The following is a 26,759-nucleotide window of genomic DNA, read 5'->3' on the forward strand; positions in this document are numbered from 1 at the left end:
ACCGGATCACCACACAGGGGTAAAAAATTCAAGAGTCCATCGTGGCCAAACAAATGGCTCTCCGGGGGCCCAGCCTCCCCCCACCCCCCCCCGAGATATATCTACTTATCAAAGTGCGGGTCCACCATCCAACACTTTCTGCCCAAGCAGAATCAACAAATCGTGCTACTCACTCACTCAGTGATGCTTATACTTCAACATGTCTTGAAACCCTCCCATCTCTCCCCTCCATTTCCCTGACCGTCCCTCCACCCACATTCCCAACCTGTCCCCCTTTAACTTCTAACATTTTCCACTCCCATGGAAGGGAGAGGACAGTTGATCAGTACAGATGCTAAGGAGGGGGAGGGTACCTTCTCCCTTCAAGAAAAAGTTCTAGTGCAAACAGTCAACAAGTGTCATCTTCATGCTAATATATGTGACTTCCAGAGTCTAACCTATAGTCCACCTAGAAAAGAAACAAGAAGCCTTTGAGGAGATAAGCTAGCAGGGGCTCAGCAGAACTTTCATGTTGCATCCAAAGACTGTACCCAGGTCAGATCCTCCGCCGAAGTAAAAGACTGCCAGCGGTTTGTCATATTGGATCCAAAGGGTGACTGGATACTGTAGGGAAAATCGGAGATGTTTCTTTACTCATTGGGCACAAACCAGCATAAAGGCCCATCTCTTAGAAGGGCTGCAGAATAAGCCTGAAAAATTCGAACTGGGCGGCCCGCAAACTGCACACCACCAGTTTTGCTTTTGTAGAGTCAAAGAATTTGGGCCCTCTGAGAATAGTGGTGGAATTTCGTTATCACAATTCTGGGCCCGTCGTCATTTGCACAAGGCGGACCCAAGCGGTAGACTCTGTCCAGGGTGAATTGCGCCATGAGCCCCCACAGAAGGAAAATACGCCAAAAGCCTGCATCAAGGGTAAGGAGACTCCTGGATTGATTCCGGGAAGCCTACAAATCTAAAATTCTCCCAGCGAGCTCTGTTCTCCAAGGCTTCTAGTTTCTGTTGTTGAGCACGTGTAAGGGCTTCCAGGCGCTCCAGGATTTCGCTATGGGATTGGAGCAGGTCTTCCACGTCAAAGACTCGACATTCGAGTTCTCTGGTCCTGCACGCCAAATACAAGGTAGTTTGTGTGATCCCTGCAATCTGCTCCAATAGCTGCGCAAATCTGCCTTAACCACCGCTTCCGTGAGCTCAGGGATAAAATCCAAGGTGGTCTGCAATGGCGGTCAGGAAGCATTCATGTTATCCTCTCCCGGCCCAAGCATGGTCTTGGCCCCATTGTGGCGGTTTAGCCAACATCTGTTTCGGCGCGGTTTGCTTAAAAATTTGTCCATAAACACATTAATATTCAAAGGAGATCATATACCAATAGGTTTTATGCTATTAAAGTGAACTAAGAGGGTAAAGGGAGAGGATTCCCAAGCAGCAAAATACGTCTGCCGCCGCTCACAGCATCACGTGACCCCTGATTTCTCTCTTTTAACCAGTTTTTAATCCACAATAGGACACTACCTCCTATCCTATGACTCTCCAATTTCCTCTGGAGTCTTTCATGAGGTACTTTGGTCAAACACCTTTTGAAAATTCAGATACACAATATCAACCCGGCTCCCCTTTATCCACATGTTTTTCACCCCTTCAAGAAATATATAGGTTAGTGAGGCAATATTTCCCTTCACTAACTCCATGTTGGCTTTGTCTCATTAATCCATGCTTTTGAATATGCTCAGTAATTTTTTTTTTATAATAGTCTCTACCATTTGCCTGGCACGGACGTCAGGCTCACCAGTTTATAATTTTCCGGGTCTCCTCTGGAACCTTTGTTAAATCGCAGTTACATTGGCCACCCTCCAATCTTACAGTACCATTTAATCTCTCCACTATGGCTTTGTCTTCCTGATTACCCCTCGGTCATCTAGCGGTCCAACAGATTCTTTTGCCGGCTTCTTGCTTTTAATATACCTAAAACATTTACTATATATTTTTGCCTCTAACGCAAGCTTTCTTTCAAAGTCCCTCTTTGCCTTCCGTATCAGCGTTTTGCATTTGACTTGACATTCCTTATGCTGTTTCTTATTATTTCAGTCGGTTCCTTCTTCCATTTTCTGAAGGATTTCTTTAGCTCTAATAGCTTCCTTCGTCTCACTTTTAACCATGCCGGCTGACGTTTGGTCTTCCTTCCCCCTTTTTTAAATACACGGAATGTATTTGGCCTGGGCTTCCAGGATCGTATTTTGAACAGCATATCCATGCCTGATGTACATTTTTTACCTTGCAGCTGCTCCTTATTTTTTTTCACCATTCTTCTCATTTTATCATAGTCTCCTTTTTGAAAGTTAAATGTTAACGTATTGGATTTCCTGTGTGTACTCACTCCAATGCTAATATCAAACCTGATGATATATGATCACTGTTATCAAGCAGCCCCAACACCATTACCTCCGGCACCAGATCATGCAGTCCACTGAGGACTAGGTCTAGAATTTTTCCTTCTCTTGACGACTCCTGTACTAGCTGCTCCATAAAGCAGTCCTTGAGTTTGTCAAGGAATTTACCTCCCTTGCATACCCTGTTACATTTACCCATTCAATATTGGGGCAATTGGAAATCACCCATTATTGTGTTGCCCAGTTGTTAGCCTCCCTAATTTTTGCAACCTCGCTATCTTGATACCCTATCTTCCCTGTTTTGGTGATATCTTTGAAAAATACCATATTCCGAACCATGCATTTTTGAACAAGTGTCATTTCCCCCAGGTTCTAGTTTAAAAGCTGTTCTATCCCCTTTTTAAATGCGGATGCCAGGGCCTGGTACCACCCTGGTTAAGGTAGAGCCTATCCTTCTGGAAAGGTTTTCCCCTTCCTCAGAATGCCCAGTTCCTTACAAATCTAAAATCCTCCTTCCTGCACCATCGCGTCATCCACACATTGAGACTCCGCAGCTCTGCTTGTCTCTTGGGCCCTACACGTGGACCGATTAGCCTCAAATGTAAGCCATAGGAATGGAAGGCTTTCAGGACTTAAGGTAGAGACAACCCGCAGGTAATAAACCACGCCTCAATGGACACCTCTTTTCAATGGCCAAACTGTAAGCCAAAAGGGATCCAGATCCCCATTTCTACTGGACCCTGATAAAGTAAGCTGCTAGGAAGGGGGAGTAGCTTAGCCACCAACAGACACACCAGGTTCACATACCACTGCCAAAGGAGCCAATCTGTTGCCACCAAAAAACAAGATGAGGATGCTATACAATCCTGTATCAGAGGCCACGAAGGGAAGACATACAGGGCATCCTGCGCTGGGCCACAACTGGAGCAAGGAAAGGGAAGCGTTATCCCTCCTGCAGCTTTAGAAAACTTGGAATTGCAGTATGTAGCCATCAGATCAACACTGGTGGACCCCACTGGTTCTGAATGAAGCTGCAAGGCTGATGGCCCCAGGTTCCCACTCCCCAGGATCCGACAGTGAATGGTTTAGGCATTGTCTAACATCACTGACTGCTTTCCCCCAGAGCACAGGAAGGAACTCCACCAAGGCCGGCACACCATCCAAGTCTAAAGGCAGTCAATGGATCAATAAGCCTCTGGTGGGGACCAAAGACCCCTGCACCATTCAGCCCAGACAATGAACACCCCATCTGAGACTCTAATCAGTAGTAACCACCACCCAATCGGGAGAGTCCAGTGAAACTCCCATAGTTGGTGAACAGGCTGACCCACCAGTACAGACTGGCTCTTGTCCTGGGAGGGCCAAAAGAAGCTTGAAATTCTATGAGATAAGGGCCCACTGACACAAGAGAGGTGACTGCAGAGGCTGCAAGTATTCTCATACTCAAGGCACCACACCTTGGCGCCCAGGAACTGTAGATAGTCCCAAACTCTGGGAGGTAACAGCTTGAACAGTCCTGAGTTTCTGGGCCTTTAGTTTGGCTGCCCAATCCTCTGTGTTGAAATGGACTCCCAGATACTCCAGGACCTAGGAAGGGAGCAGTGACTCATGACACGGATCAACAATGGCCAACCTGGCCTCTGCCTCCAAGTTGGCTTAAATCAACCAATTGTCCAAGTAGGGATGAACTCGAATGCCCTGACGCCACAGAGGTGCCATCACCACCACCATTATCATCATCACCTTGGAAAAGGAGCAGGAAAGTGGTCAACCTGAAGGGCAAGTTCGGAACTGAAAATTGTACCCAAACACACAAAAAATGGAGGAACTGCTTGCAATGATCTGCCACGGGGATATGCAGATAGGCCTCCATAAGGTCTATGGAGGTCAGGAACTTGCCCAGACAACCCAAGGCAATCACAGACTGACGGGTTTCCATGCAAAAGTGCTGGATATGGAGGAAAGCATCACCCCTTTTAGATCCAGGATGGGATGAAAGGAGCTTCCCTTCTTTGGGATCATACTTTTTTTTTTTTTTTTAAATAATGCTGTAGGTCCTGTTCTGTCTCTGAGACAGGCTCCACCCCAGCTGGAGAAGATGCTGTAGAGTAAGGCCAATAGCCCATTGCTTTAGCTTCGGTCACAGGGAAACACCAAAAAGGGTGTCAGGAACAGAGCAGGCGAGCTCCAGAGAGTAGCCCTTCTCGACCACCCTAGAATCCGCTGAGAGAAACAGGACGGCAGATAAAGGCCATATGACCCTCCAGTCTGCCCATCCTCTGTAACCCCTATTCTTCCTGTTCATAAGCGATCCCAACATGCTTATTCCCCATGCCTTTTAATTCTGGACGTCCGCGACCCACCAAACATCGCACCGGAGTCATTCCATGCCTCCACCACCCTTTCTGTGAATATACTTCTTAGGGTCTTCCTAAGCTAGTCCCTCTTAACATCTATCGTATCACCCTCATTCCGAGCGCTCCTTCATTTGAAAAAAGCTGGCTTCCTGTACATAATGACCTTGAGAGATTAAACTTTCCCATCAGGGCTCCTACCGCGCCCATCCTCTATTCCCCATCGTGGTGCAAGGGGATAACCTCAGTCGCCAGATTTTGAAGCCTGAAAGGGATCCTGCTTGATTGAAAGGCCTCCTGCACCCAAACCTGGGCCACTCAAAATGGCCGTTCCCCTTGGAGCAACCTCTACCCACTAAGAACCACTGGCAAACTTTCTGCAGCTCAAAAAGACAGAGGCCAGAGCCCCCCCATGTCCTTTACTAGCTTCTCCCCAAATAACAATCACCCCCAAAAGGGCAGCTGACTGAGGAGCTTCATAGAAGCCACATCAGCAGCCCAGTGGTGCAACCAGCCACCAACCACAGAGGCATCCACTGATTGAGAGGAAAGATGAGCCAAACTCTAGGTGAGAGACCTCTATGGACTCAGCAACTGCAACCACCGCACTACAGCCCAAGCTATGCAGCCCCCACAGATGGCAGCTTGGACATTACTCGACCTGCTTGTCATAGAGTTCCCATAGGGCCAAGCCTCCTTGCACAGGAAACGTCAGTCTTCTGACCGCTGTGACTGCTCTGTCCACTCTGGGGAACAACCAGTACCTGTCCACTTCCTCAGGAGCAAAGGTATACAGGCAGTCCAAAGCCCTGGTCCCTCAGAGCCCCATTCAGGACTCCCACTCCACTAATACCACATGCGAGGTGTATGCCTTGTGAAATAGGAAATGCTTTGGAGTCCCCACCAATCCCTCCAGAGGATACCCCTCAGAGGAATCATCAGAAAGAACTTTAAGCAACCTCAGTAACCTCATTAATGAGATGAGGGAACTTCTCTCACCAGAAAAGTCAGATCACGTTGACACCTCATCTACCTTTCTTTGGAGCCCCCACCAATCCCTCCAACATAGGGTACCCCTCAGACGAGTTAGCAGAAAGAAGCAACCCATGGGCCTCTGTAACCTCATCAATGAGATGAGAGAACTCCTCTTGCCAGAAAGGTCAGATCACTTGGACGCCTCCTAATCCACCTCTTTATAGAGGAGTCTCCTGCTCAAAATCTGAATCCAAAAGGGGACTGGGGGTAAGAGACCCTCTGAATTCCCCAGAGACTACCCAAAGCCACCCAGAATCTCTGAGCCACTCTGTTCCCTCTGCAGCATTTGGTCCCTGGAGCGGTGCCCCCAGAGGCTCCTGGGCCTCTACCTGCAAGGCTTACTTAACCATTTGGGTTGAGCTCGAGCTCTGGAGTCAAAAAGGGCTAGGGGCCCTCCCGCAGGCAGACCCAGGGAGGGTAGGATAAAAGTCTCTCCACCCCATACAAGCTCCAATGAGGGTTGCAATTGTGAAGTCTCCTGCTGCACCGAAACTGCAGCAGGAACAAAAAAAAAAAAGTAGAACCTAACAATAGGAGAATAAAGACAAACCAGGCAGGCCAGATTAAAATTGTATTGCCTGGGAGCTGTAGTGGAGCCTGCGGGAAAACACACCCAAACAGTGTGTATGGTACAGCCCCAGCTGGTTTTTGTCATACAGAACTGGAGGTTCAGGGATTATATTGAAATTCTGTCCAATTTTGTAGAAAATCCAGACTTTGCTCCTACACAGAATTTGTTGAAGGATGCTGTCATTTATAATGGCAGTTTTGCAGAATAGCTGAAACTAGCTGGAGGGGGTGGGTTTCTTTATAAATTTAAGGCTCTGCTCTCTCATATTCTAATTTAAAAGTGGGAATGAGGGGGTATGTGATGTAGTGGCGGGCATGATGTGAAGAAATGCTACTTTGGTTTATGCCCCTCCCCTCCCATTGTCATTCCAAACATTTCTGTCTAGAGATGCCACTGTCAATATACTAGTAATATCTTTAAAGGGTTTAGTCTACATTTCTTCAAAAATGTTTCCCAGTTCTGCTATGAAAAGCTTGGCCTATGGCAGTGCCATCCTACCGCCTATGATTTTTAGATAGAGGTCATTGATGAAACTGAAAGAGTTGTGGGTTAGGATGAATTTGATTAATTTTGCAACAGTTTATGGTAAGTTCTGGTAGTCTAGGGTTGATGTCTTTAGAAATCTGTCATATGCAGTTATGCCATCTGCATGGGGAATTATTGTTGTATAGGGATTCTGCATCCAGTGTGACCAGCATAATGTCAGAACAGCTGCTTAATGTTTCTTCACTTGTTCAGAAAGTCTGTGATATCTTGTATGAAGTTGCTTCTCATAGAAAGTGCCCACAGGATGGCTTGCTATGAATGTTTACAGTTGTTGCTGTACTTGTTTTGGAAATGTGCTGTTGAGATTTTTTTTATCATTTTCTGCATTGCTGTGGGGGTTTCTCAGTCATAAGAACATAAGCACTGCCACGCTGGGAAAAGACCAAAGGTCCATCAAGCCCAGCACTCTGTCTCCGATAGCGGCCAATCCAGGCCCCAAGACCCTGGCAAAAAACCCCAAATTTAAATCAATGGACTTTTCCTTCAGAAATCTGTCCAGACCCCTTTTAAACTCAGCAAGGCCAGCTGCTGTCACTACCTTCTCCGGCAATGAGTTCCAGAGTCTAACTACGCGCTGAGTAAAGAAAAAAAACTTTCTCCGATTTGTTTAAACCTACCACATTCTAATTTCATCTTGTGTCCCCTGGTTCTATTATTGTTAGAAAGCGTAAACAAACGCTTCACATCTGTCCGCTCTATCCCGCTCATTATTTTGTAAACCTCTATCATATCACCTCTCAGCCGCCTTCTCTCCAGGCTAAAGAGTCCTAGCTGTCTTAACCTCTCCTCATAGGGTAGTCGTCCCATCCCTTTTATCAATTTTGTCGCCCTTCTCTGCACCTTCTCCAATTCCTTTATATCTTTTTTGAGATGAGGCGACCAGAACTGAACACAATACTCCAGGTGTGGTCGCACCATGGAGCGATATAACGGCATTATAACATCCTCATGCTTGGTTTCCATCCCTTTTCTAATAATACTCAACATTCTGTTTGCCTTCTTAGCCGCCGCAGCACATTGAGCTGAAGATGTCAACGTCCTATCCACGATGACTCCCAGATCCCTTTTCTCTGTCCGTAACTCCTAAAGCAGAACCTTGCATAACATAGCTGTAATTCGGGTTCCTCCTTCCCACATGCATCACTTTGCACTTGTCAATGTTGAACTTCATCTGCCATTTGGATGCCCAATCCCCCAGTCTCACGAGGTCTTCTTGTAATTTTTCACACTCCCCCCGCGACGAGACGACCCTGGATAATTTTGTGTCATCTGCAAATTTAATTACCTCACTAGTTACTCCCATCTCAAGGTCATTTATAAATATGTTAAAAAGCAGCGGTCCCAGCACAGACCCCTGAGGGACCCCACTAACTACCCTTCACCATCGAGAATAATGGCCATTTAATCCTACTCTCTGCTTCCCATCCTTTAACCAGCTCTTAATCCATAATACACTGCCTCCGATCCCATGACTCTCCAGTTTCCTTTGGAGGCTTTCATGCGGCACTTTGTCAAATGCCTTCTGAAAATCTAGATATACAATATCCACCGGCTCCCCTTTGTCCACATGTTTGTTCACCCCCTCAAAAAATGCAGTAGATTTGTGAGGCAAGACTTCCCTTCACTAAAACCGTGCTGACTTTGTCTCAGTAGCCCATGCTTTTGTATGTGCTCTGTAATTTTATTCTTAATAGCAGCCTCCACCATTTTTCCCGGCACCGACGTCAGACTCATCGGTCTATAATTTCCCAGATTGCCTCTGGAACCCTTTTTTAAAAAATTGGCGTTACACTGGCCACCCTCCAGTCTTCCGTACCACACCTGTTTTTACGGATAAATTGAATATTACTAACAGTAGCTCCACAAGTTCATTTTTCAGCTCTATTAATACTCTGGGATGAATACCATCTGGTCCCGGTGATTTACTACTTTCAGTTGCAGAACTGCCCCATTACATCCTCCAAGTTTACAGTGAATCATTTAGTCTTTCTGAGTCGTCCGCTTCAAATACCTTTTCCGGCACCGGTATCCCTCCCAAACATTGTCGCCAGGGTTGCGGTCTTCCCGCAACACTGGGCGGGTTTTCTGCTAGCAGCTGCGGAAAATTTTCGGCAGCTGCAAGGGTGCGGGTTTGGGCTTTTTTCCTGTGGCCGCTGTGCGCTTTTTTCCGGGGCTTCTATGGTCCATTTGGTCCAATAGAAGCTTTCCCGGGGCTTATATTGGTCCGATGTGGTCCAATAGAAGCTTTTCAGGGGTGGGTTGACTTCAGGGCGGGGTTAACGAAGTCAGGGGTGACGTCAGGGGGCGGGGTTAATGACGTGGGAAGGCGGGGTTGGTGACGTGGGAGGCGGGGTTTTGACTTTGGGCGTTTTTTGGGTGGGTTTAGGGCTGATTTTGGGCTGGAAAATTTCCCATCTGGCACCCTTGCTCCCAAATCCTCCTACGGTGAAGACCAAAGCAAAGAATTCATTCAATTCTCCGCTACGGCTTTGTCTTCCCTGATCGCCCCTTTAACATCATAGTCATCCAGCGGCCCCTACCGATTCTTGAGCCGGCTTCCTGCTTTAATATACCTAAAAAAATTTTTGCTATGTGTTTTTGCTTCAAACGCTAACTTTTTTTCAAAGTCCTTCTTAGCCCTCCTTATCTCCTTTTTGCATTCGGTTTGACATTCCTTATGTTTTATCTTATTGTCTTCAGTCTGTTCCCTTCTCCATTTTCTGAAGGATTGTTTTTTGGCTCGAATAGCTTCCTTTACCTTACCGTTTAGCCACGCCGGCTGGCGTTTGGTCTTTTTTCCTCTTTTTCTAATACGCGGAATATATTTGTCCTGTACTTCTAGGATGGTGTTTTTGAACAGCATCCACGCCTGATTCAAGTTTTTACCCTTTCAGCTGCTCCCTTCAGTCTTTTTTTCACCATTCTTCTCATTTATCATAATCTCCTTTCTAAAGTTAAACGCTAGTGTATTTGATTTCCTGAGTTCACTTACTTCGCAGCCAATATCAAAACCTATCATATTATGATCACTGTTATCAAGCAGCCCTCGCACCATTACCCCCTGCACCAGATCATGAGCTCCACTAATGACTAAGTCAGTTTCCTGTAGTATGCAGAGACTCTTGTATATTTATTTATGACATTTTACCCCACATTATCCTGAGAGTGACTCAGGTTCAATGTGGCTTACATAACAAACAATTAAATGAATGATACATATTATAAAGTACAATAAATAATGCTATAACATTGGCTTTGCAACCAACATTTTGTGAATTAATCTGGATGCAACTGTTCTTAAGGGTTGATGGAGATTCTTCATATGTGATGGAGCAGAAAAATATAGAATTTGGTGAATAAAAACACAACTTGAAAGATATTCATACTTGAGTTCACAAATGTGGAATGCTCTACCATTGGACCTGAAAATAATTTGTAACCTCATTACTTCCGTAAGGCACTGAAAACACATCTCTTTAATAAGACATACCATAATGACTTATAATTGGAACTGTAATTGGATTATGTGCTCCCTATATCGTATTGTTTAATTTTAATATGCAATCCATGTTCAATATGTGATACCAATTGTATATTTTCCCCTTTTTTACCTGACTGTTCTTTTAGAATTCATGTTCTATATATTACCAATTGTTTATGTATTCTGAAATGACAGTCATGACGGAAAATTGTAAGCCACACTGAGCCTGCAAATAGGTGGGAAAATGTGGGATACAAATGCAACAAATAAATAAATTTCTTTTATTGGTATCTTTTATCGTGAAGCTTGCAGTAAGAAGTTAAAATCTTCGGTGAAAAAAAAAAAAAAACTTTCCCTAATGTTCAGGGGACATTTGTTTCTGTACATTTCTGCATCCCACAGTCAATCCCCAATATGGTGCAAGAGACAAACCCAGTTATATAACCTAAAATCTGGCAAACCAAGGCCTCCTAGTCTCCAATTGCCAATCAAAAAAAAAAAAAAAAATCAAGCAAAAACTTCCCCAGCTCTCTTCTCAAAAGCAACAATCTTTTTGCAGAATCCATATCGGAAGTGTGCGCATTAGATACAGCCAACTAGGGAACGAATGTAGTTCTTCCCATTAAAAAAGTGGAAGATTGTGCCAAATGTGCAGTTGTTGGGTGGTACTACAAAGCAAGCAGGTAACATTTACCTTATATAGCTAAGATATGTAAACAATCTTTATGCTCATCATAATGGGAAATCTCCTTGCCAATAATTTTGCAGCTTATCATCAGATATCAATACCTCAGACTTATCAAGATTTAATTTAAACCCTGAGAATTCGCCATACTTCTGAAAACTTTTTATAAGAGCATGTAATAAATCCTTGGGATGTGCCAAATGGACCAAAAGATCATCTGCAAAAGCCACTATTTTGAAATGATCGGTCCCTATTGATACTCCCGTAATATCCAGATTAATCTGAATTTCCCAAATCAAAAGGATCTAATGTGAGAACGAACAAAATCAGGGAAAGGAGACAACCCTGTCAAGTCCCTCAAGAGAGCAAAGGGAGCCAAATAAATACCATTAACCCAAACTATAGCTTTAGGGGACGATAAAGGCTCTTCACTGTAGAGAATGACATGGGGACAAATTTTGTCTTCGTGAGCTCTATCCCTGTCAGCTCTGACAAAATCTGCACAAGCCTCAAACAGGCATAATTCCTGTGCACTGCTAACCTGGAGTTCCAGCTTGTTCTGCTGAGGAGTGGCCTAGTGGTTAAGGTGGTGGACTCTGGTCCTGGGGAACTGAGGAACTGAGTTCGATTCCCACTTCAGCACAGGCAGCTCCTTGTGACTCTGGGCAAGTCACTTAACCCTCCATTGCCTCATGTAAGCCGCATTGAGCCTGCCATGAGTGGGAAAAGCGCAGGGTACAAATGTAACAAAAATAAAATAAAATAAATCTCTTCTCCCCTCTGTTTTCCTTCCTCCATCGGTTCTGGCCAGCTTTCTTCTTTGGGAGTCTTCCTTGAGACTAAGGGATGGCCCCACCCCTTCTCAGCCTCCCTTTGGTTCCATGGTATACTGCTTAGTGAGCCAGGGGAACTGGGCTTGATCTAAATCCCAGCCCTTCCCTGTGGGCTGACACCTTCTCTTCTAGGAAGGAATAGCAGGTGTGCAGCCCCTCCCTTTCTGAGGACATGCCAGGTTTTTCACCTTTCTAGGAGTTCTGTGCCTGTCCTGAGGAAGAATACGTTGAAGAAAGTTTAGTATCTTGGGATTTACCCTCTCAATCATTAAAAAAAATGTAGGCAGATATGTCCTATTTCATCTGCCTATCCATACCATCTACCTCTCCCTATCACTCCTTTAGAGATCCTATGTACTTGTCGCAAGCTCTCTTGAACTCAAGATACTGTTTTTGTCTGCACCACTTCCACCAGGCGGCCATTCCATGAATTCACCACCCTTTCCATGAAGAAGTATTTCCTCAGTCTATTCCCTTTCACCTTCATCCTATGCCCCCTCATTCCAGAGTTTCCTTTCAATTGAGACTCGCCTCCTTTGCATTTATGCTGCATAGGTATTTAAATGTCTACCGTATCTCCTCTCTCCTGCCTTTCTTCCAAAGTATACATACTGAGATTTTTAAGTCTGTCCCCATACGCTTTATGACAAAGACCACCAACTATTTTAATAGATGCCATCTAGACCGGCCCCCATCTGTTTATATCTTTATGAAGGTGTGGTCTCCAGAATCGTATACAACATTCTAAATAAGGTCTCACTAGAGTCTTATATAAGGGCGCCACCATCGCCTTTTTCCTAATGGCCGTTCCTTTTCCTATGCGCCCAAACATCCTTCTAGTTTCACTGTCACCTTGTCTACCTATTTGGCCACTTTAAGATCACATACGATCATACCCAAATCCTGCTCTTCTTTCTTGCACAAAAGTTCTTCACCCCCTAAAGTGTACCATTCCCTGGGTATTGGTAGCCCAAATGCATGACCTTTCATTTTTTATCATTAAATCTAAGCTGCCAAATTTCAAATCATTCCTTTAGTTTTGCCAAGTCCTACCTCATGTTATCCACACCAACAGGGATGTCTACCCCATTGCAGATTTTGGTATAATCCGCAAGAGGCAAACCTTTCAGATAGCTCTTCAGGAATATCGCTTACAAAAATGTTAAAAAGAACTGGCCCAAGAACCACACCCTGTGGCAACCACTTATCCTCAGAATGAGCTCCATTTGCCATTACCCTGTGTCGCCTTCCACCCAACCAGTTCCTAATCCAGTCAGTCATTTCAGAGCGCATACCGAAGGCACTCAGTTTATCAGTTGTCTATGTGGAACTGTATCAGGCTTTGCTAAAATCTAAATATACCACATCTATCGCTCTCCCTCGATCCAACTCTCTGGTCATCCAGTCAAAGAAATTAATCAGATTTGTCCGACAAGACCTGCCTCTAGTGAAACCTTATACAAATATCTATATACAGGAATGGACAGATGGTAACTCTCCACAATTCCAGCTTCAACCCCCCTAAATATTAAAATATCCATACTACACAGCCAAGCAACAAAATACAACTGTATATGTTCCGACCAGAGAGACAAAGGCAAATCTCTCACAATTTTGACTGACCCTTTCAAAACAAAAGGCTTCAACCCAAACTCATCTCTAGAAGATTACTTCTTCACTTAAAGTACCCACCCTCCCGCAGGAATAAAACCTCAGAGAAAGTTCCCCTCATAGTGACATACAATCCAGAATTAGAAAAAGTGAGAAAAGTAAAAAAAATAAAATAAAAAAAACCTACATGTTCTACTACAGGAGGATGAATTGCTGAAAGATTTCCTGCTCCAACTAATGTTAGCTTTCTGACAAAGGTAGAAAAAAAAGGTTACTTGTACAAAGCAGCGCTACCAATTAATATGCACTGAATGCAAAGAAGCTTATGACAACTGAACTGGCTTCTTCGCATTCAGTGCACCACTAATCAGTAGCACTGCTTTGTAAAAGGAGCCCAAGAATTTAAGTGGAATATGTTAGGTTTGGAACACATGCATCGCAGATGTCTTTGTATTATTATGTTCAGTACAAAAGGAAATGCATTTCTGCTTTTATTTCTCCAGTGTGGCAGTATTTGCAGAGTTTAATTTTTTGGGGTTCCCTGTTCAATTTTTGTCTTCATATTTCTATTTCTAATTTGTGATCCTTTTTCTGTATTTGGTGAGGGTCTGTCTCTGTTTTGCATGTGAAGGAAAAATTATGTTCTTACCTGATAATTTTCTTTCCTTTAATCATACCAGACCAGTCCAGCCTAATGGTTTGTGTCCATCCACCAGAAGAAGAACAGAGAAAACGTTTCAAGTGATTCATCCCTTAAGAGTATTGTGCAGCCTGGAATGTTCAGTAATTTGATTAGCCAAGCAACGGTACTCCCAACTGCCAGAGAAAAATGACAGCCACATCAAGCCATGGAAGGCACTGGTATACAAGGTGCCAGATAACCAGGAACACCAGCATGACCAACAGCCTACCATACCTCCTCTCCTCGAGGATGTATGGTGCGAGGTGAGATGCCTGGCAGTCATCTAACCTTGACCTCCAGAGACACCCTTGAATAAAGGGAAGTGACTCGCTGCTCATGCTGAACCATGAGACCCACGGAGCAGGCAGTCAGGTGGCACAGAACGAGAGAGAGAATAAGTCTAAGGAGATGACCAAATGGAGGTCGTGGAGACAAAGACTGTGTCGGAATTTAAGAAAGCGTGGGACATGTGGGATCCTTTAGGAAAAGGAGGAGTTAGTGGTTACTGTGGAAGGGCAGACTGGATGGGCCATTTGGCCCGTATCTGCTATCATGTTTCTATGTGGAGTGGTACAGAGGAGAACTGAGCCATGCCCATGTAACCTAGACACTGGTACAACGAGCCCACAAGGACTGGAATTTAGTAGAGGGGGGGGAGGGGAAAAAAGGTAACATGCACTCTCCCCTCAGGGCCAAAACACCACTGCCAAGGCGAGGATAAGCCACTAGAACACTGCTGTATGTACTCTCCTACAGGCAGAACAACCACTGAAAAGGAACCCCGCAGCCATAAAACCACCTGCTCCCATCCAAAACTGCATCCATCATCCAGCCGGTGCCTGCACTCAAGTGCCAGTGAAGGCTCCCAACCTCCAAACTTGAGCTTCGAAGCCAAACGCCGCCACCAGCAGAAAAAGGAAGGTGCCAGGAGGAGAAGTAGAGAGAAGCCTTAACAACAAACCCGAGAAAACACCGCAGACTGGGAGGCACAGAAAAACATTCATTTGTCCCAAGGCGGAAACAGCGCTAGCAGATGGGCCAACAAAGCCCAGCAGGGACCTATGCGCTGCAAGAAAATTCAGATGGTCGAAGCGTGAAGGAAGCAGGGAAGAAACACTCATGGGCCCCAGAATGATGCGCTGGAACAGCCCACCAAAACCAAACCATTGCCATGACAACACCAAGCACACTGCATAGCCCCAAGCTGCCCAACGAAACAAACAGAAATAGGGTAACCGACAGAAAAAAGAAACCACTGTTGGCTGTTTTGTTTTTTAAATAAAGGAAACACAGGAACAAAGGATGCTCATCCACAAAATAAAAACCCAGCTTACCTGACAGCCAGAAGGAAGGAAGGAACACATATTTGCTCTGCATGACACCATTGAACAATGGCAGATAGTCTGCCACATGCCACACTCTCAACCCTCCCCCCACCCCAGGCCTCAGAAGTCAAAAGTGTGGAAGGGGAGGAGAGGGACCCAGTATCACCAGGTGTCACCCTAGCTGGAACCCAGCACCAATGGGTGTCATCTTAAAAGAACCCAAATCCGGGCACCAGCACACCTCTTGTTCAACTGTCAGCCAAACAAGCCGGGAAAAGGAGCAGCCAGCATTAAGAGGAGCTACATGATCCGTCCACCGTCCGTTAGGAGACAGAGAAAATACTGAATATTCCAGGTTTGCACGATACCCTTAAGGGACAAGTCACTTACAACTTTTTCTCCGTCTCCTTCTAATAGTGGATGGACACAACCCATTAGTTTGAACTGGTCTGTATAGATGACAAAGAAGAAGTCATTTAAAGTTGTTTTATGCAAGGTAGAAATGGCAGGTGGAAAGAAGAGGGGGGGGTTCCTCAATTTCTGCCCTGGGCCCCATCCTAACACCAGCCCTGAATGTTGGAAAGAAGGCCAGGTGTTAAGAGACAATAATCCTTTCAAACAGAGTAGATCAGATGCCAAAAAACAAACCAAGGCGTCATCTCTGGAGTTCCTATCAAACATAAGTAGAGGAGTGTGGTAGCCGTGTTAGTCCACTCTTAAGGTTATCAATAGAAATCAAACAAAATAAAACATGGAAGAGAAAATAAGATGAAACAGGCCAGATGCTTAAGACAATATTCAATTACATAGACATCACATGAACAATAACTGGTGCCAGTAGGGTTCCCACACCTGTTGGTCAACATTTTACAGGACCAGGACACGGTACCAGTGACCTTCACAGTGAAATCCTGAAAGGTAACTTTAACCATACAAGAACATAAGACCTTTGAAGTCAGAATGATTGATATTTTAAACACGCCACACAGAAAGGACTTAACAAGATCCTGGGGTTCCTAGCCATTATAAACCATAAAGCTGTATGTCTCTGTTGATCACCCCACCCCTCACCTATCCACACCCATCCTGTTAGAATATCAATGATATGCTTGATGTCCCCATGCATACCTCCTACCCACGCCCATCCTCCAACCCTGGTCAGACTGTCATAGTAATGCTTGAATGTGTTTGCACTTATATACACTGTCAGCTAGCACATTTGCTTATTTCCGATCTGACGAAGAAGGGCAACCTTCGAAAAGCTAATCAAGAAATGTATTAAGTTATGTCATAAAAACGTATCATCTTATTCACTATCAAACATATAAATGGCAACGTGACCGACTCACCTGCAAATGCGCAGTAGAGACTTCCCTCTCTGTCCCGCCCTCGCGTCAAGACGTGATGACGTCAGAGGGCGGAACAGAGAGGGGAAACGGACGCTGGCCGCCTGCCCTGGAGACGAAGCAACATCACTGGCGCACCAACCTCCACCCCCCCCATCCCCGTCGCCCGCTCCCCGCCCCCTCCATATCGAGGCCTCTGCACTGACATGACAGCGCCTCTCACCTCCCATGTGGAAACGGCAGGCAGCAGCAGAGCGATCTGCTGCTGCCTGCAGCGCTTTCACATGGAGGTGAGAGGCACTCTCAGTCAGTGGCAGGGGGCACGGAGGTGAGGGAGGGCGCAGTGGCGAGGGTAGCTGAACATGGTGAGAGAGCAGGGCGGGGGAGGCCAAGGGAAAGAGGAGGGTTTGCTGGATATGGGGGGAGGGCAGGGGAGAGACGAGGGTTCCTGGACATGGGGGGGAGGGCATGGAGAGAGCAGGGGTTGTGGACGGGGGGGGGGGAGGCCAAGGGAAAGAGGAGGGTTGCTGGTATGGGGGGAGGGCAGGGGAGAGAGGAGGTTGGTGGACGGGGGGGAGCCAGGGGATACAGCAGGCTGCTGGACATGGCTCAGGGGAGGGGAAAGCAGGGAGAGAGGAGGTTGCTGCCATGGATGGGAGGTCAGATTATTACTTTGCAAAACACCAAAATCTCACCCTTTTAAACAGGCTTAACGGCTAGTCACATTATAAACCATAAAATTCTACTGCTACAGTCTGTTCTCCCTTCCTAACCTCACCTTTCCAATCAAACTGTCACTGGAATACCTTTATGATTCATTTATATATTCTTGACACACATTATATGTTCTTGATACTATTATCTTTTGCTCTTACTGTCCTGACTTGACGAAGGAAATTTTGGCCTCTAAAAGCTAGGCAGAAAATGTAATAAACGTATCACCTTTTCTTCCATTTTTTATTTTTATTATTTTTTAACACAGACCTAATAAAGAGGGATGAAGTCAGCAGCTCAATTATAGGTGAAGGAGGAGGAAACTGGGGTACAGACTGACACAGCAGAGAAGAGATGTGGCGGAGGGTAAGGGCAAGCCATTCTGCTAAGGAAGGGAAGAGAGGCAATCTTGAATGGGATCTCAACTATACTATTCCAAATTCATCAGACACACTGAGGCACGTCCTAGGTTTTAGAGCTCCAAATTTAAAGAATTCTCCAATTTGCAGCATGCTTTTATATTTAAAACTATACAACTGTAAGGAATAGGAGCTTAAAAATCAGTACTGTTTTACAGTACTAATTGAGAGACATTCTGGAGAAGAACTAATGCACTGCCATGAAGGAATACCACGTCATATGGCCTGTGAGACACTTGATAACATTTACCCAAGCTATGCAAGAAAATCAAATCTGTTAATGGTTTACCAAAGCCAGCACAACATGGACTTAGACAAGGAGGTAACTAACTATTTCTTACTGTTAATTATATGTTCCAGTATTTGCGCTTGAAGATATTCAGGGCTATTTTGAGGAATTTGCACCCCAAGCCAAAAAAAAAAAAAAGCAAAGGACTGAAGTCTGGTCAATTCTGCTTATCCTTTCCTGTTTTAATGGAACATATAAGCTCCGTAAGCAGATTAGTGATAACTTTTGTGTTCCAAGTGTAATCAGGCAGTACAAAAGGAGTCAGTCCACTGAAAACTTAAGTGGTTCAAGTTAGTCTGCTAAATACATTTTTACAAAACAAATGTTGTCTAAGGAAGGAGCTTATCCCCCCCCCAACCCCCGATATTTAAACTCCATGGTGAGTGGTCACAGTGTTTAAACTTAGATCTGAATACTTAACACCAGGCAGTACCAAGATACTTATGCTAAATATTGGGTATACAGTGGACACTAGAAGCTATCTAGGAACTACCGATATTCAGCAACTGGTACCCAGAACATTATCCAGATAACCTATCTGGGTACCAGTGCTGAGTATCTGCAGAACTCGGATTAACTTCTACTCTAGTCCCAGCTCGCCCTGGCATTATCCGGATAGTGCCCGAGCATCAGTCAAGATTTTAATCATCGTTATCCAGATACTACTACTGAAAATCAATGGCTGGCCCTGGTGAGTAGGACTTTTAGTGTAGTAACTGCTCTTACCCCAGATACACCCTGATGAATATTGGTCCTTTAATTTTCACTAGCTGTAACAGATACAGTGCATCATACTGCTAAAACAGTGGGTTAATATTCAAAAGCATTTAAGTAGTCACACAGACACAAACTGAATTTCCATTCCTGAAACAGATATATTCACAGAGGGTCAGTATTCAATGGAGTTATTCATGTACTGGAATCTGAAGTGGAGGAGTGGCCTAGTGGTCACTGGTTAGTGCAATGGACCTTGAGCCTGGGGAACTGAGCTAGATTCCCACTGCAGCTCCTTGTGACTCTGGGGCAAGTTACTTAACCGCCACTGCCCCAGTTACAAATAGTGCATAGATATAATGATGTAAACTGCTTTGATTGCAAACACAGAAAGACGTATTATCAATCAAGTCCCATTCCCTTTCTCTTTTCCCTTTTATGAATGTATAAACTGCTGGCTGTGGTCACCTATGTCTCAAGGGCCTGGCAAAATCCAAAAAAGTAGCAAGATTCGAGCTAACGTAGGGATAGCAGGGGTTTCCCCGGTCTACCATAATAATGGTTTATGGACTCCACGTCCATGAATTTGGTCCAACCTGTTTTAAACACAGCTACATTAACTGCTTATTTGACCCATAATGATGGTAGCATTATAACATGTCTCCTAGCAAGGAGTTCCAAAGCTCGATATTATATGCTCAGGGAAAAAATATTTTCTGCTGTTTCTTTAAAAGTATACTAAGTAACCTCATAGAGTGTCCCCAAGTCTTGTGTATTTTTTTGATAGACCGTCCCACCCATCCAAACCAGATGGGAATCAACCTGCACGACCATCCAGAGGTCAGATGGGAATCAACCCACATTCTGCTCTTTATTTTTTTATCTCCTGCATTGGGGAATCCTTACACCTGATCAGATTAGAAAAATCATATCCCTTTTTCGGCACTGAAACATTACCAACTAGCTTTCCGACATCTAAAGGTTTTTATTGCTGAAGGGTTTGAAGGAAAGGGTGCCTTTTTGCGCATGACACGAAAATAGCCAATAGAGTGGATACCCTGGAGGGAGTAGAAATGATGAGAAGGGATCTCCGACGTTAGAAGAATGGTCGAGAGTCTGGCAGTTAAAATTTAATCAAGTACTAAAAGTGTGGCTCCAGAAAACTACTTTCTCCTTCATATCCGATTTATTACAAAACCCTTTCTTGCATAATGTGTTACTGCTACAGAATCAGCTCATATCAGTAATAATATCTTGCATATATACAATATTTATATACAGCATAAATACATCCCATCACACAACTTTTTTTCATAACTGCACCCAGCAATATAGTACAAAAGCACAACTCTCTGAAGAGCTTAATATCCCAATATTTTAGTGATCCTTAAAGCTATACCAGTTCTTTAAATCTGCTCCAACATCAAACTTCGATCTGCTTTCCAACTGCCAATGTCCATGTGAACTGTGAAAATACTTTAAAACAGATCACTGTTTCACAGGAGTATTACCATTCTCCTTCACACACAACTGTGAAAATGCTGAGCTCCCTCTTCACAAAAGCTATTGTTGATTAACACAGATGGGACCTGACTTGCCAATCAATTTAGAGCATGTCCATTTCAAAGCCACAAATGACTTCAATTGGCAGATGAGCAATTTGTGTACAAACCCCATTGAACCCAGATGCACTAATCTTTTCCGATTGCCTTACACAGGAAAAAGGCAGGAAATCTAACAAGAGGTCGGTACCTCTCGTTAGGACAGCTCTGTGCCAGGAAAAATCGGAAAGTGAAAAAACAAACTGGAGCTAATCCCAGCGCAGTAGCAGAGCTAAAAGCGCTGTGATTGGTTCAAAAGGAAACGGAAGCACAATCCATAAACAGAAGCCTCTACCAGCCCCAAGGAGTTCAAAAAATATTTCTTAAATAAGCTTTCAAATGTCCCCATGGAAGAGAAATCACACAGTCCGGATCTCCCACCGCTGCTTCGGCTTCCTGCACAATAGTACTATCCAAAAAAAAAAAAAAACCCACTGCGTGTGGCGCGACCCATTCATCTCAGTGGAAAAGAAAGTGCCATTTCAACAGAAAATGATAGCAGCTAGCTCCCCCTCGTTAGCAGCTGCAGCCCAAGGGATGGAAGGCCCAGGCTGGCAAGAAAAAAAAAGAAAAACATGGGGAATGAAAAGGGGACTCGCTCGTCAAGCGACTTCTCAGAGTTTGTGCAAATGCCCCAAACCAAAACAAGCCAAAGCCGCTGTGTCTACGTTCCCGAGGCATGCACGCACACATACACACACACGCGCGTCTCTCTCCTCCTGGGCTGCCCCCGTCTGACGTCAGTAACCTACGCAGGTTACTGACTCAGACGGGGGCAGGCCCAGGAGGAGAGAGACGCGCGACCGAAGCTGTGCAAAGACAGGCATCAGCTTTTCTTCTTGCCCGTTCAGCGCCTTCGGACAGAGGAGGCGCTGCACGGGCCCGGTAAGAGGAGGGAGGCCCGGTGGAGGGGGGAATGGCGGGCAACGACCACCAAGAGGGGGCGGGGCACAGGGCGGAGGATGTCGGGAGGCGGAGCTGAGGGGAGACAGAGTAGTGAGGAAGGGAGGGGGGCCTGGGCTGCTAACGGTATGTTTTGCTTTTTAATTATAATGCAGGGGAAGCGCGGGGGGGGGGAACGGCGACCTCCGTGCGGGGGGGGCAAGGACGGCCATACAGGACGCTCCTGAACGAGCGCCTTTGCCCCCTCCCGACCCTTTTTTATTTTTGTTTGAGTTTGGAGCCATGTGCTTGTGTTTTGACTGTTTGTGGCAATGCGCAGAGCAGCTAACATAACGCTTGGCTGCTCTGCGCATGATTTAGGGGCCGATTACCGACGTGTATTATGATTCTTTGATACATTGTACTTTTCATACCGATCCGAGCATGTGTGACTTGTTGTTTTGGTGCATTCTTCGTTTTTTAAAAATCGTTACGGATTTTAACGATTTAGATTTTTTAAACGTTTGCTTGATGCCACTGCCTCCAAGAGGGCCATATTGGAAGCAGCTAAACAATAACAAATCACCGGTTTCCTCTCTCCATGCTCCTCAATGCTGGCCGCATTTCAAAATTCTCTTCCTCAGGAGAACAATATACCTAAAACCCCCAATACCCAACAGCAAAACTGGCAATAATCATTCATTTCCAATATACTCTAAATGCTCTAAAATGACGCAATCAGTCCCATCTGTGTTAATCAAAAACAGCGTTTGTGAAGAGGGGAGCTCAGCATTTTCACAGTTCTACGTGAAGGAGAATAAGTACATAAGTAATGCACACTGGGAAAGACCAAGGGTCCATCGAGCCCAGCATCCTCTCCACGACAGCGGCCAATCCAGTGCCAAGGGCACCTGGCAAGCTTCCCAAACGTACAAACATTCTATACATTTTATTCCTGGAATTGTGGATTTTCCCAAGTCCATTTAGGTAGTGGTTTATGGACTTGTCCTTTAGGAAACCGTCTAACCCCTTTTAAAACTCTGCTAAGCTAACCGCCTTCACCAGGTTCTCCAGCAACGAATTCCAGAGTTTAATTATGCGTTGGGTGAAGAAATATTTTCTCCGATTTGTTTTAAATTTACTACACTGTAGTTTCCATTGCATGCCCCCTAGTCCTAATATTTTTGGAAAGCGTGAACAGCGCTTCACATCCACCTGTTCCACTCCACTCATTATTTTTATACCTCTATCATGCCTCCACCTCAGCCTTCTCTTCTCCAAGCTGAAAAGCCCTAGCCTCCTTAGTCTTTCTTCATAGGGAAGTCACCCATCCTTGCTATAATTTTAGTCACCCTTCGCTGCACCTTTTCCAATTCTATATCTTTCTTGAGATATGGCGACCAGAATTGAACACAATACTCAAGGTGTGGTCACACCATGGAGCGATACAACGGCTTTATAACATCCTCACACCTGTTTTTCCATACCTTTCCTAATAATACCCAACATTCTATTTGCTTTCCTAGCCGCAGCAGCACACTGAGCAGAAGGTTTCAGTGTATTATCGACGACGACAACCCAGATCCTTCTTGGTCCGTAACTCCTAACGTGGAACCTTGCATGATGTAGCTATAATTCGGGTTCTTTTTTCCACATGCATCACCTTGCACATTGCTCACATTAAACGTCATCTGCCATTTAGCCACCCAGTCTCGTAAGGACCTTCTGTAATTTTTCACAATCCTCTTGTGAGTTAACGACTTTGAATAACTTTGTGTCATCAGCAAATTTAATTACCTCACTAGTTACTCCCATCTCTAAATCATTTATAAATATATTAAAAAGCAGCGTCCCTAGCACAGACCCCTGAGGAAACCCACTAACTACCCTTCGTCCATTGTGAATACTGCCCATTTAACCCCACTCTTTATTTCCTATCCTTCAACCAGTTTTTAATCCACAATAGGACATTTCCTCCTATCCCATGACCCTCCAATTTCCTCTGTAGCCTTTCTGAGGTACCTTGTCAAACACCTTTTGAAATCCAGATACACAATATCAACCGGTTCCCCTTTGTCCACATGTTGTTTACTCCTTCAAGAATTGAAGTAAATTGGTCAGGCAAGATTTCCCCACACAACAGCCGTGCTGACTTGGTCTAACATTGGCAATTAAAATTCAATGAGAAGAAATGCAAAGTGATGCACTTAGGAGTAGAAATCCACGGGAGACATATGTGTTAGGCGGTGAGAGTCTGATTGGTACGGACCAGGGAGAGGGATCTTGGGGTGTTAGTATCCGAGGACCTTGAAGCAGACAAAACAGTGTGACAAGGCGGTGGCTTTAGCTAGAAGGTTGCTATGGCTGTATAGAGAGAGGTGTGACCAGCAGAAGAAAAGAGGTTTTAATACCCCTGTATAAGACGTTGGTGAGGCCCCACCTGGAGTATTGTGTCAGTTTTGGAGGCCGTACTGAGAAAGATGTGACAAAAAAATGGAAGGGTGCAAAAGAAAAGCTACGAGAATGGTATGGGATTTGCTTTACAAGACGTATGAGGAGAGACTTGCTGACCTGAACATTATACCCTGGAGGAAAGGAGAAACATGGTGATATATACAGACGTGCAAATATTTGAAAGGTATTAATCTGCAAACGAACCTTTTCCGGAGAAGGGAAGGCGGTAGAACGAGAGAAATGAAATAGATTGAAGGGGGCAGACTCAAGAAAAATGTCAGGAAGGTATTTTTTCACGGAGAGAGTGGTGGATGCTTGGAATGCCCTCCCGCGGGAGGTGGTGGAGAGGAAAATGGTAACGGAATTCAAACATGCGTGGGATAAACATGAAGGAAACCTCCTCAGAAGGAAGGGATCCCCAGAAGCTTAGCCGAGGTGGGAGGCAGGGCTGGTGGTTGGAGATGGGGATAGTGCTGGGCAGACTTATACAGTCTGTGCCAGAGCCGGTGGTGGGTGGCGGAGCGGGTGGTTTGGGAGGTGGGATAGTGCTGGGCAGACTTATATGGTCTGTGCCCTGAAAAAGACAGGTACAAATCAAGGTAAGGTATACACAAAAAAGGACATGTGAGTTTATCTTTTGGGGCAGACTGGGTGGACCGTGCAGGTCTTTTTCTGCCATCATCTACTACTATGTTACTATGTAATCCATGGCCTTGGATGTGCTCTGTAATTTTGTTTTTAATAATAGCCTCTACCATTTTGCCCTGCACCGACGTCAGACTCATCGGTCTATAATTTCCCAGATCTCCCCTGGAACCTTTTTTAAAAATCGGCGTTACATTGGCCACCCTCCAATCTTCCAGTATCACACTCGATTTAAGGATAAATTGCATATCACTAACAGTAGCTCCGCAAGCTCATTTTTCAGTTCTATCAGTACTCTAGGATGAATACCATCCGGTGCAGGAAAGGCAGAAAGAAATGGTCTAGATGTCAAAGAGAAAGAGTCAGAAAAAGGTTGATGAATGCTTGGGAGGAAAGTACAGAGGATGAAAATCTGGGCCTTGGGACTAAATGAAAGACAAAGGGGAGAATAAGCTTGGAAAGGAAAGAGAGACAGGGAACAATGGAAGGAAAGAAAAACAGAAAAGACTTAGAAAGGAAACACTGAAAAAATTTAGGAAAAGATTCACAAGGAAAGTACAAAAGAGACTGAAACCAAACCAATTAGAAAAATAAAATGCCAAAAACAGAAGGGGGGGGAGAAAAAAACAATTCTAAATTTTGGGAACTGGAAGTGTCAGCTTTGGGAAATGTGCATCTTTCAAATTTTTCATTTTGTAATATACAGAAGGAAAGCATTTGTTTCTCATTACCAGTACTGCACTTGCAGTCTGGCTTCCATTGATGTTTCCAATTCAGGTTTTGACTATTTAATTTCTAACTTTCGGTGTCTTATGTGTCAGCGAGTTCTGCATGTATGACTGCGGGTGATTCTTGCCAAACTTACAGTTACTGAGTAGGGCTCTACAGAAGTCTTGTTTGTTCTAGTTGCCCTAATTGTAACTCTATTGGTGCTATAGGACCTGGTGTAATATTACAAAAGCAAAGAAAGTGACTGATAGGGAAGTCAAGTTAAAAGATGAGTTATGAGAAGATGAGGAATCATAGGGGAAATAGTCATCTGCAGTTTTTGTTTGTTTGTTTTTTTGTTACATTTGTACCCCGCGCTTTCCCACTCATGGCAGGCTCAATGCGGCTTACATGGGGCAATGGAGGGTTAAGTGACCTTGCCCAGAGTCACAAGGAGCTGCCTGTGCCGGGAATCAAACTCAGTTCCCCCAGGACCAAAGTCCACCACCCTATTCATCCTTACGGGTAAATAAGGTATCTTTTGAATAGCCCTGAAAGTTAAGGTGGCAGGGAGCCGAGCCAGGAGGTGGAATGGGTGGGGCTGGGGAGGGGGTTGTACTAAAGTCTCAAAACTTGCTCCTTCAGCCGGAAAAGCCATTATACAAACGAATGTGTTTAAAAAAAACAGCAGCATTAGTCAGGGTTTTGAGCACATAAGCACCTAGTACTTATGCTTGTTGACAGCTTGCAAAGATACCAAGTCACACGCTTTCGACTGCTCTCACACGCCGAGCACCCCTCCTCGCACGTATTCGGGAACCGTGGTCTGCCATCTCTCCCTCTGTCCCCCACTAAACTCATACCTGAAGTTGCCCACCAACAATCCCGCAGCTTTCCTTCTCAGTGCTCCATCCCCTATCACAACTTCTATCTCTCCCGCCGCCTTACCGGAAACAGGAAGTTACATGGAAGAGAAACGGGACCAAGGAGCTTTAATGTACGAGACACTCTGACACCTGACAGGAGAGTACTGCATTTGCAGGAATTCCACGGGGATGGAAGTACCACCCAAGAAGGGTAAACCTCCTCTTTCCTTAATAATTCAGCGCAGCAGCACTTGCTCTGTACCCGGGCTGATGCAAAAAGGCTCACCATCAAGGAGGGTAGATTGAGACCAGAAGGCGGCGAGCATTTCCAGCCCATTATATGGGTTGAAGCCAGTAGGCGGAGTCGTAAGTACACCCAAAACAAGCAATAGTAAAAGATTATTAGAAATAATGGACTGCTTATGTGTGGTCCATATGTAAAACGTAAAAAGATGTTCCAGTTGGATAGGCAGTGCCTTAAATGGTGGAGGACAAAAGATATATTTCTTTATTTTTATTTGACAATTTTTTAAATGTATTCAGAGAGGTATGGTAGCCTTAGTAGTCCAGAGGTATGGTAGCCTTAGTAGTCCACTTTTAAAGGTAATCATCAA

At 44.8% G+C, this 26,759-nt stretch overlaps 1 protein-coding gene across 1 annotated transcript in view; it reads right to left on the reverse strand.

Annotated features, from left to right (window-relative positions):
* The window catches only part of SLC19A1 (solute carrier family 19 member 1), a 289,005-nt gene extending 262,751 nt beyond the window's left edge, over nt 1-26,254 (reverse strand). The window contains exon 1 of the mRNA XM_030209344.1: nt 26,143-26,254. The gene's annotated coding sequence lies outside the window, so the exon portion shown is untranslated. The remainder of the gene's footprint in view (nt 1-26,142) is intronic.
* Between the last annotated feature and the right edge of the window lie 505 nt (nt 26,255-26,759).

This window comes from Microcaecilia unicolor, chromosome 7 (genome assembly GCF_901765095.1).
Source record: "Microcaecilia unicolor chromosome 7, aMicUni1.1, whole genome shotgun sequence".
NCBI classification, from domain to species: domain Eukaryota; kingdom Metazoa; phylum Chordata; class Amphibia; order Gymnophiona; family Siphonopidae; genus Microcaecilia; species Microcaecilia unicolor.